General features: G+C 44.8%; 1 protein-coding gene across 1 annotated transcript in view; it reads left to right on the top strand.

The window, feature by feature from the left end:
• The first annotated feature begins 310 nt into the window (after positions 1-310).
• The window catches only part of LOC129838793 (uncharacterized), a 193,523-nt gene continuing 183,288 nt past the window's right edge, over positions 311-10,545 (top strand). Inside the window, exon 1 of the mRNA XM_055905969.1 lies at positions 311-699. The gene's annotated coding sequence lies outside the window, so the exon portion shown is untranslated. The remainder of the gene's footprint in view (positions 700-10,545) is intronic.

Consider the following 10,545-nt stretch of genomic DNA (forward strand, 5'->3'; position numbering starts at 1 on the left):
ACACATTTGCACCCCCTTCTCATCCCCCTCTCTCCAACTTCTCAGCACAGTGAGGGAAATTCTCTCATAGGGGCTAACTTTGGAATAGAAAAGTGCCCCCGAGTTGCGCTTTGCTCCTTGTCTGACAGAACTGCGACGTGAAAGGCCCATCTCTTGAGCTGTGAAAGCGAATTGGACAGGAACGAACATGAGAGTTTTTGACAACATTTGAAGCACATTTTCTATGCTCTGCTGCCTATCGCCCCTAGCCTCTTCTGCGCCATACTGTGGTATTAACACCGTTGGCTTCCGTGCACAGGAAAACACACCTTTGAACTGAGAGCGCACGCAGGGCTACAGAGACAATTTAAAGCTGTGGTTCTAGCCTACAGTTTGATTTATAGCCTTGGCCACTATTATATAACAAATCTCCAGTTTTAACCCGCCTCCATATGTGACAGTTATTTTTTTTTTCTCAGTGCCACTAAACAAATTGACTTCTCCCTTCTGTCCCTTCCTTGCCTTTTGTATTTTGCTCTTGCGTGTTGGTTTTGTCTGTGAAGCCGCCGGATGACCAGAGCACGGATTTCACCTCGTCCTTGAGAAAGAGAGACAGGAGAGATAATAAGAATAGAGAGAGAGCGACACACACACATTACCCCTACACACAGCGACCGATCCGACATCGAGACACGAGGAAGACGCCATCACCGAGACCCGGTAAGTGATGGCAAACAGATTGAACTTTAAAATGATAGACCGGGGAGGTTTTTCCGTGATCGCTTATTGCGCGCGAGGATGGATGGAGGAAGGAAGGGAGCTGTGGCGTGGTACTCTCCTGTTGTCGTTACAACGTTTACCGGCTGTGCATGGAGTTCCCGGTGCTGTTTTAAGATCCTCTCTCTCCGTTAGTGATTGTCGATTCAATAAAGCCTTTTGGGATTAGAACGCGTTTCATCCTATCATAACTCCCCAACTCTTCTGAATAGTTTACCTCCGGAGTGGCTACATACAGGTCTCAGAAGCAGATATTACACAGACAGAGAAACAGTTGACCTCTTACCTGTGTGTCAGCATGGTCAGTCAGTACCTGTGTGTGTCAATATGTTATTTCAGAGCAGCTGCAAACCTGAGCAACTCTGGTTGCTCCAGATGCATGGCAAGGTCTTCATATTCAATTCTATTCTATTCTGAAACTTTTTCACATTCACGTGTTATTTCATATTTGATAAAGCACACGTACAAGTAGGCTACCAGATGATGGACAACTTTTCACTCTGAGTTTTATTTCACCCTTTTAGTAGCAACCAATGATGGCAAAAATGATTATCTGAGTTTGGTTTGTGTTACTTAAATTGACATGGCAAATTGAGTAAGTATTAAACCACTAATAAACAAAGGTTTACCAATATACAGTTTTACCAAAGAATACAAGTCTGATCAAATCAACTCTGAAATATATCCTACATTATGCATTATGAGGACACCGTTAATTATTGTGCTTATTATATATTTATAATTCTATTAATCCAGCATTGTTGCATTTTTGATGAATTTCTCACCCCCAAACAAGTTCTTTCCTCCACAGAAGGTGCGTAGGTCTGTTTCAGAGATGACAGATAGGGATTGAGAGAGTCCAGTTTTCCCCTCTCCTCGTTATCTCTTGTCTTCTTCCTCTCCTCCTCTCCTAGTCGTTCTCTCCTAAAAAGCATCCTAATAACTTTGAGCATCCAGTCCAAGTGTGTGTGTGTGTGTGTGTGTGTGTGTGTGTGTGTGTGTGTGTGTGTGTGTGTGTGTGTGTGTGTGTGTGTGTGTGTGTGTGTGTGTGTGCGTGTGTTCATCCTGGTCTGTCCATTCTAATGACCATCAACAATGCATGGCGTCCAGTATTTCTTTAGTCTGTCTCCCTGTGTCTCTGTGACTGATCGGTTCTTTGATATCTGTATAGTTTGTAAAGAGTTGTGTGACGCCGCAGTACTGTCCCCTTGTTTAGGAACTATTTGAGGAGTCTGAGCACTCTGGCCATAAAAGTCACTGGTGTTACACTAGTGAGAGTTACTGTGTGTTGGGACTGGGAGAGGACTGCTTTTATACAGCATCTTTATATGGCTTTGTATGGAAAAAGACAGGCTACATGAATATGTTTCTGTTCTGAATATCGTGGTACTAATATATGTAAATACCTATCTACATAGATAATGAATTGAGGTCCATGCTCTTAACGTGTTTATATATAGCCTATTGTTTCAATGTAAATCATACTGTTTAAAAGGGTTTATTACCTTGCTGAGAGGGTTTGATATTTCCTCAGTCTCATGAGTAGCAGATATGATATAGTGGGTACAGTGGCTGTTATTTTGGGCAATGTTGGTAGCAGTGACTGTACTTATCTCCTTGTTCAATCAGGGATTGGTTTCCGACCATGGGCAGACAGGGCGGGAACACAAACAACATGCCGTATACACGCATACACACACACACACACACACACACACACACACACACACACACACACACACACACACACACACACACACACACACACACACACACACACACACACACACACACACACACACACACACACACACACACACACACACACACACACACACACACACACACACACACACAGTTTTATATTGCTATCCTTGTGGGGGCTAAATAATTGATTCCCCTCAAATCCTTTTTTCCCTAACGCTTTACCTTTTACCCTAACCTTAACCCTAAGCCTAACCTTAACCCCAAACCTCTAACCCTAACCCTGAAATTATACCTAACCATAACCCCTAGCCGTAATTGTAACCCTAACCCTAACCCTAAACCCAACCCCTAAGCCTAAAATAGCATTTTAACTCGTGGGGACCAGCACAATCCCCACTTGCCTTGTTTTACTATCCATGGGAGGACTTCTGGTACCAACAAAGATAGTTAAACAAACACACACACACAAACACACACACACGCACACATGTACACACAAAAGCAGGTGAGGCAGAGACAGGACAGATATGACAATCTGACAGGCAGTGAATGACAGAGCCTGAATGGTACTGATGAGGATGGCAAGAACAACAGCGAACATAGAACTGACTAGACACACACAGTGGAGCTGAGTCTATAGCTTCACACTGACAATGCAGGAAGCAAATGTCAGGGGTAGTGTAGAAAGGCCTTAGATACAGTACTTTTCCTCTTGCTCTGTAGTCCTTTTTAACTGGTTGTTGACCGCATGCAGGACAGGAAACTGTGAACAAATTCCCCAACATGTGGCAGGTTGCAGGAGAATAGTTCTCCTTTCCATCCTTCACTACATGGCCAAAAGTATGTGGACAACCATTAAAATTAGCGGATTCGGCTATTTCAGCCACACCCGTTGCTGGCAGATGTATAAAATCGAGCTCACCGCCATGCAATCTCCACAGACAAACATTGGCAGTAGAATGGCTCGTAGTGGAGCGCTCAGTGACTTTTAACGTGCCACTGTCATATGATGCCCCCTTTCCAACAAGTCAGTTCTTCAAATTTCTGCCCTGCTAGAGCTTCCCCAGTCAACTGTAAGTGCTGTTATTGTGAAGTGGAAATGTCTAGGAGCAACAGCGGCTCAGCCACGAAGTTGTAGGCCACACAAGCTCACAGAACGGGACCACCGAGTGCCGTAACACTTAAAAATCGTCAGTCCTCGGTTGCAACACTCACTACCAAGTTCCAAACTGCCTCTGGAAGCAACGTCAGCACAATAACTGTTCGTCAGGAGCTTAATGAAATGGGTTTCCATGGCCGAGCAGCTGCACACAAGCTTAAGATCACCTTGTGCAATGCCAAGCGTTGGTTGGAGTGGTGTAAAGCTCGCCAGCATTGGACTCTGGAGCAGTGGAAACTCGTTCTCTGGAGTGATGAATCACGCTTCACCATCTGGCAGTCCGACGGTCAAATCTGGGTTTGGCGGATGCCAGGAGACGCTACCTGCCCCAATGCATAGTGCCAACTGTAAAGTTTGATGGAGGAGGAATAATGTTCTGGGGCTGTGTAACATGGTTCGGGCTAGGCCCCTTAGTTCCAGTGAAGGGAAATCTTAACGCTACAGCATACAATTACATTCTGTGCTTCCAACTTTGTGGCAGCAGTTTGCGCATGACAATGCCCCCGTGCACAAAGCGAGGTCTAGAAATGGTTTGTTGAGACCGGTGTGGAAGAATTTGATTGGCCTGCACAGAGCCCTGACCTCAACCCCATCGAACACCTTTGGAATGAATTGGAACGCTGACTGTGAGCCAGGCCTAAATACCTAACATCAGTGCGCGACCTCACTATTGCTCTTGTGGCTGAATGGAATCAAGTCCACGCAGTCAGAAAACCTTCCCAGAAGAGGGGAGGCTGTTATGGCAGCAAAGTGGGACCAACTCCATATTAATGTCCATGAATTTGGAATGAGATGTTCAACGAGCACGTATCCACATACTTTTGGCCACGCAGTGTATCTCCTTCTCCCTCTATTCTCCCTCTTGACTGAGGATACATCTCATCTCCCTCTATTCTCTCTCTCTTCTCCCTCTTCTCCCTTTTGACTGAGGATACATCTCATCTCCCTCTATTCTCTTTCTCTTCTCCCTCTATTCTCCCTCCTGACTGAGGATACATCTCATCTCCCTATATTCTCTCTCTCTTCTCCCTCTATTCTCCCTCTTGACTGAGGATACATCTCATCTCCCTTTATTCTCCCTCTCTTCTCCCTCTATTCTCCCTCTTGACTGAGGATACATTTCATCTCCCTCTATTCTCTCTCTCTCCTCCCTCTATTCTCCCTCTTGACTGAGGATACATCTCATCTCCCTCTATTCTCTCTCTCTTCTCCCTCTATTCTCCCTCTTGACTGAGGATACATCTCATCTCCCTCTATTCTCTCTCTCTTCTCCCTCTATTCTCCCTCTTGACTGAGGATACATCTCATCTCCCTCTATTCTCTCTCTCTTCTCTCTCTTAGTCCTCTCCATCATCTCTTTCTTTTCTCTCCTTCCCCTCTTTATTGTCACTCTTCTTCTGTTTCCTTCTTTGCCTCCCTGCAGAGTGCCTTGGAGCGAGGAGCTTACACACACCCACCCCTCTCTCTCTCTCTCTCTCTCAGCCCCAGCCAGAAGACAGTGGGAGAAGAGCTAGCCCCCAGAGCTTTGGACTGGGCTAAATAGCGTTTGCCAAGACATATGAATTATAAGACTAATGGGCTTAAGTGGCTTGTCCTAACATTGTCTTCTGTTACCAGCGCACAGGCAGGCTTAGGGAGAATAACTCCAATAGAATGCAACCAAAATACTCCCAGTTCCTTTTTGAGGTCAGGATTAAGAATTTATAAAAGGAACTGCTAACTTTTTCTCTTTTCTTTTTAACGGATCCGCAAAGTATTCCATTGTTATTCAATTGAGAGATGTGCCTGCTTTTATTCCAGATATGCTTTTCTGTGAGTGAGTCGTTACAATATCTGTCATCATAAGAAAGAAAAGCGGCTTAATAATCGTAAACCGGGACAGAAACACATTCCCTAAGAAGAAGAAAAAAATATCTACTGTTGAATATGTTCACAAATAACAATACAATTAAAATAAGTAAGGCGGGTTGTGTTTAAATCGGGTAAACGTTGATATCTCTGTATACGGTGTTAAGTCTATGAATTGATTTGACCTTATACTCTGGTGGAATGGGATGAGTTGGGATTCCGCAGCCTGTCTTCTGTTTGAACAGTGACTCTGTTCATCTCTCATTCACTCTGTTGCTTTTTGAGAACTCATGACCGGCCTGATGTAGCCTGCCTTCATATTGTGATTGACAAGACACAATAACAGTCTCATGATTTAGGATTGGAGATTGAATGGCTGCCTGCTTTGTAAGTGTCCTCTGTCTCTTATCTTCTAACCTCTCATAGTGGATGGACGGGTCTGAACACGGGTCTGACACGTCTGAATCCTAAATTTAAATCCTCACAGGAACCTTGTAATGGGGCTCCCGAGTGGTGCAGCGGTCTGCATCTCAGTGCTAGAGGCGTCACTACAGACACCCTGGTTTGAATCCAGGCTGTATCACATCCGGCTGTGATTGGGAGTCCCATAGGGCGGCGCACAATTGGCCCAGCGTCGTCTGGGTTTGGCCGGTGTAGGCCGTCATTGTAAATAAGACTTTATTCTTAACTGACTTGCCTAGTTAAATAAAAATAACATCTCTAACAACCCATTATTTACACAAAGGTCTGTGTGAGGCTCATGTTTTTTCAGTCATCTTCCAAATTACAGTACGACTACTCCATTTGTGTGTAAAGTTACACATACAGTGTCTCCGTGCTCCTACAAAAATTAGTTCATAGTTTGTTCTTCTACCTTTTAAGTCAGCAAAGCAGCACTTTTGCAGTCCTTTGTGCATCAACTCCTCAAAAATGAGGCCCACTCGCTTAGATCAAAGAGAAACCACTTCCCTTGTGCCAAAGAAAACAGTCCGTATTCTCCGATAGCTTCTTTATTGTTATCAACGTATAGCCAGTTTCTTTGCTCTTCTGGGACCTTCTCTCTCAGACTAAACACTCCTGGGGGTTCTAACATGACCCATCTCCGCCCCTCTTACCCCCCCCCCCCCCCCCCCCCCCGGAACAACCACACGTGGGCCTGTCTCCTGTCTCCACCACAGAAACACAGCGTTTCATTTGTGAAATTAGTCCATTCTCCCTGACCTTGTCTTTTCATCAGGATGCTCGCTGCATATTTTAGTCCCTTTCCTGGGTTTATTTGACTAATTGGTGGCTATTCTTGCTCAACACCGATTGCCTTTGATCATGGCAGATCATTACGTTTACCTCATTAATTTGCTCCATGTGATTTTTCTCCGAATTTAAGGGTCCACGTAAAATTGGATTAATAATACATCATATGTGCCAAGAGAAAATGTGATTCCTTTGTGATTTCTGGCACCTCTCCTTTCTCCTTTCTGCTAATTCCTTTCTCTATAGTGATTGGAGTGAGTTGGTCAGGGTGTACAATGCATGAGGAACAGGCTCGCACGCACACACACACACACACACACACACACACACACACACACACACACACACACACACACACACACACACACACACACACACACACACACACACACACACACACACACACACACACACACACACACACACACACACACACACACACACACACACACACACACACACACACACACACACACTGCCCTGATTCCATAGGACACACGTAAACACAGTGGCTTGCTCGGCCTCTTCCCACCCATTCCCATCTCACATGAGCTCTACAGACATAAAGTAGATGTCATACGGTAGATATGACTCACTCATATACCTCAGTCACAGATTGTCACTGTACCATATGAATATGTGAATGAACATTGGAACAGACTGTGTCTCTACCTGTTACCTGTCACACAGTGTTTCCCCTTCACTGCACTTCCTCCTCTGAATAGCAATACTTTCTCCCTCTCTCTCTCTCTCTCTCTCTCTCTTTCTCTAACTCTCGCTCTCTCTTTCTCTCTTTCTCTAGCTCTCTCTCTCTCTTTCTCTAACTCTCTCTCTCTTTCTCTAACTCTCTCTCTCTCTTTCTCTCTTTCTCTAACTCTCTCTCTCTTTCTCTGACTCTCTCTCTCTCTCTTTCACTCTTTCTCTAACTCTCTCTCTCTCTTTCTCTAACTCTCTCTCTCTCTTTCTCTAACTCTCTCTCTTTCTCTCTTTCTCTAACTCTCTCTCTCTCTTTCTCTCTTTCTCTAACTCTCTCTCTCTCTTTCTCCCTTTCTCTAACTCGCTCTTTCTCTAACTCTCTCTCTCTTTCTCTCTTTCTCTAACTCTCTCTCTTTCTCTAACTCTCTTTCTCTCTCTCTCTTTCTCTAACTCTCTAACTCTCTCTCTCCCTCTCTCTCTCTCTCTTTCTCTAACTCTCTCTCTCTCTCTCACTCTCTCTCTCTCTGCCAAGCACTATGTCTCTGCTCGCTAACAAAACACTATCATCTTCTTTGTTGTGGGGGCGCTTATTGTCTCGCGATCCATAGCCCAACTCTGCACATGAAGACGGTTGGCAATCTATTGAGCAGATTGTATTACAGATCATTTTGTCTTTAGGCGCTGCCGCTACATTGTGTGTCTCTCTTATATTGTGGCGAGCCAGACGTGTTGGTCTATTATCATATAGATAACTGAACATTTGTATTCAGGGGAATCTCTAATGGAATGTATTGTGTATGTGTTTAAAGTTGCCTCTGTGTTTTTTGTAATCCAATCAATGCACTTGTCTGGAATAGGGAACACAAAGCAGGAAGGAGAAAAATAGAGGTTGGATGATGTGAATTGGATGTTTAATTTTTAATAAACTCTGATGCTCTGTCTGCTTTATTCTGCCTTGTGTGTCATGATTACAGTGCTACTGTATTCATGGCATTGTTTTCACAAGAGGAGGAACTACACTGTGTGTGTGGTAGATCTTGTCTGGTCTACTGTATAGGGATTTTCTGTGGGTTTGTATGGATATATGTGTAACGTGTGTGTGTGTGTGTGTGTGTGTGTGTGTGTGTGTGTGTGTGTGTGTGTGTGTGTGTGTGTGTGTGTGTGTGTGTGTGTGTGTGTGTGTGTGTGTGTGTGTGTGTGTGTGTGTGTGTGTGTGTGTGTGTGTGTGTGTGTGTGTGTGTGTGTGTGAAAAAGGAAGATGCCACTTAGGCCTCAAAGCCGGCTCCACTGCTGCTCCCACTGCCTCTACCCTTAGGCACAGATCTCGGATCAGTTTACCCTCCCAAATCCCAACATTATGCAAAAACTTACAACTGACCTTAGATCAGTGTCTACTCCTCGTGGCTGATCACGGATCAGTGTACCCTGTCCGTATTATATATTAGAGGTAAAAATGAAAATGACCCTAGATCAGTGTCTTCTCAATACACCACTGCAGCTCCCAGTGCGTCTGACTTCTGTTCAAGTCAATCTGAGTGTTGAAGCGAGCCAGCGAGGAAGGGGAAATCTGTTCAGCTCTTCAACCACAGCCACACCTAGAGCGAGCTACCATCTTATTCCCACAGCAAAGGCGTTCATCAAGTGCTTCGCTGATAGGTTCCTCTTTAAAGAATCAAAGGCTTTTGCTCTCGTAGTTTAGAGGGAATCTGAAACTGCTTGACACTTCGCCACTTCACGGGCTGTTTTTAACTTTGAGAGAGAGAAAGATGTAGTGAACAGTATGTACGTTAGGACTTAAATGTTGTACAGTATGTCTGTACCGTATGTTCCATATAACGGCAGCTTTCTTTTGTGCTTAATGAGCTTGTTGTATGTGAGGTGGTGTGTACCTTTGTTTGTGTACCTGTCTGAGTGTCTAGCCGGTGTGTACTGTACAGTACGCGCGTCAGAGTTGGTGTCTGTGTATGTTTGTGTGTCTGTGTGTGATCAAGAGTGGCTATGTGAGAGGTGTGCGGTTTTAACGTTTGTGTGCCTTGTACATGTGTGTGCCTGTTTTGGGTATTCATGTGTATGTATGCGTCCGTCTGTACATGTACCTCTCTCTCTCTCCGACAGTTTGCGAGTGTGAGCTAGCTTGTCTGCCTGACAGCGTTCCTCTGATCTTCCCAGTTCGTTTTTTTCACTTTCAACATCTTCCCTTTCTTATGGAAGAGAGCCAATTAGAGTTGTGTCTGTTTGTTTTAAACAAAATGGCTTTTAATTAGTGTGATCAAAACCTCCCTTCTGTAGGCCGGCGGAGCCACTTTGTAGTCCCCCTCCAGATCGCATCACGCCGGTTTGATGCTGCCTGATAGGACAGGAAGGCAATCTGATGAGTTTTAATGAATGTACCTCCTTTGTGTCTCTCTCCTCTGTTTCCTTCTCTTTTTTTGTTTTCTGGGTCTTTTGTTGTGTTGTTATCGTGCTTCCTCCTCCTCTTCCTACCCTCATATCCCCTCTTTCTCTCTACTAGTCTCTCTTTCTCTCTCCATCCCTCTCTCTCGCTGCCTGTGGCTCTAGCCACTCTCAGTGGTCATTCTTCATTGTAGTGCTGTTCTACTTTAGACAGAAACTGGTACACTCACACACTCAGACAAACTCACACCCTCTCTTTGACAGATTGATTGTAACTGAGATCGAACTCTATGTTGGTCCAGTCAGGACAAAACCATCAGTTTCTAGCTGGTCGGTCAATTTTTAAGGATCTATCTTGTCATGTGCTTTTTCCCTGTGGAGGGCAGTTTCTATTGTGAGTGTGTGTGTGTGTGTGTGTGTGTGTGTGTGTGTGTGTGTGTGTGTGTGTGTGTGTGTGTGTGTGTGTGTGTGTGTGTGTGTGTGTGTGTGTGTGTGTGTGTGTGTTGCCAGGTGTTCTATTTCTTTGTGTCGTTCTGGCAGTGGCTGCAGGGAGTGAGTCTGAGACCCAATCATCCTCCACAGCTCAGCTCTCCATACTGGACCCTAATTGACGTCTGTGTGTGTTTTGAGCATGTGTGTGTGTGTGTGTGTCGGCTGAAATGGGTCCTACTGACAGCTGTCAGGTTGTTTGGCTCAATCTTCTCATATCCCCAGGTCTTAAACTCACATGCACT

This window comes from Salvelinus fontinalis, chromosome 39 (assembly GCF_029448725.1).
Source record: "Salvelinus fontinalis isolate EN_2023a chromosome 39, ASM2944872v1, whole genome shotgun sequence".
Lineage (NCBI taxonomy): Eukaryota > Metazoa > Chordata > Actinopteri > Salmoniformes > Salmonidae > Salvelinus > Salvelinus fontinalis.